We start from the raw sequence: 1092 nt of genomic DNA, 5'->3' as shown, positions 1-1092 counted from the left end.
GGGAACTAAGGCAGAAAATGACTTAAATTACATGGGAGTTTTCCAACATGGATCGTCTTCACAAAAAGCAATTCTCACCAAGTTAATATGATCCGACCCCAGGGAGGCAGAAAAAAGTGCTAGTCATAATACACTTACTGCAGAGACAGTTGGATATTTGTGGACTGTTATGGCAGTTGTGGCCAAGTTTTGAAGACTTGGCTGTGAAAACTCCAAGAGGAAGATCTATTTGTGAACTTGGAAGTGCTTAGGCAGTATTTCCCACTGCAGCAATTTCAGAGACTTCAAAAGCTGATTTCACATAAATTTAGAACTTTCCCATTCATTGTGTCTTATTATAATTCTGGGAAGCTGCTCCATTCTGTTTATCATAGAAATAAGAGAAGAGTCTCTGTGAATCTTTTTATAAAAATATTTCCTGTCTTCCTTGGCTCTCATCCTCATGAACTTTTTTTAATTGCACCTTCAGCGCAAAAGTATATTTTAGTTGATTCTGGCTGGGTGGGTTCAAGTGTACTTTCTCGGTCTGCGTGTGCAGGAAGTGCCACCCCAGCCACTGCTAGCTGCACCCTCCCTCTCTCTTCCTCCTCCTCAGCCTAATCCCCCACCCTCCAGTTTTTCACCCTCACACTCTCCCCTTCCCCCATCCCCTTTTTCACTGGAAGACTGTATGATCCAGCATTGACACTCTGGTGTCCTTTCCATTTAGGGTGTTACCTTTCCAGAGCCTCTGGCATTTAGGATTATTTCTAATTTTATAACAAAAACTGTGCCTGTTAAAGGAACTTCAGGGGTCTGCTAGCAGAGAGGAATTATTTTATAGGGTTGGGCCTTTCCCAGTAAGCTTGAAATCAAACATATAGGGTACCTCCATCTCAGTTACACAAAAGGTCATGTATTTGATTCTACCATCAGAAGGGATAAACTTGGGAGCTTTTATACAGGTGGAGAGGACAGAACTTCCGGATGATTCAATGTGGCAGGTGAGTTGAAGAGAGTTGTTGAAGACAAAAATTTCCAACATGGGTGATTTGATACGTGATAGGAATGTTAGCTGAGATGGTGTCTTAGTTCATTTGGACTGCTATAACA

Source organism: Cynocephalus volans, chromosome 6, assembly GCF_027409185.1.
Source record: "Cynocephalus volans isolate mCynVol1 chromosome 6, mCynVol1.pri, whole genome shotgun sequence".
Lineage (NCBI taxonomy): Eukaryota > Metazoa > Chordata > Mammalia > Dermoptera > Cynocephalidae > Cynocephalus > Cynocephalus volans.
Note: the sequence above shows the minus strand (reverse complement) of the source record.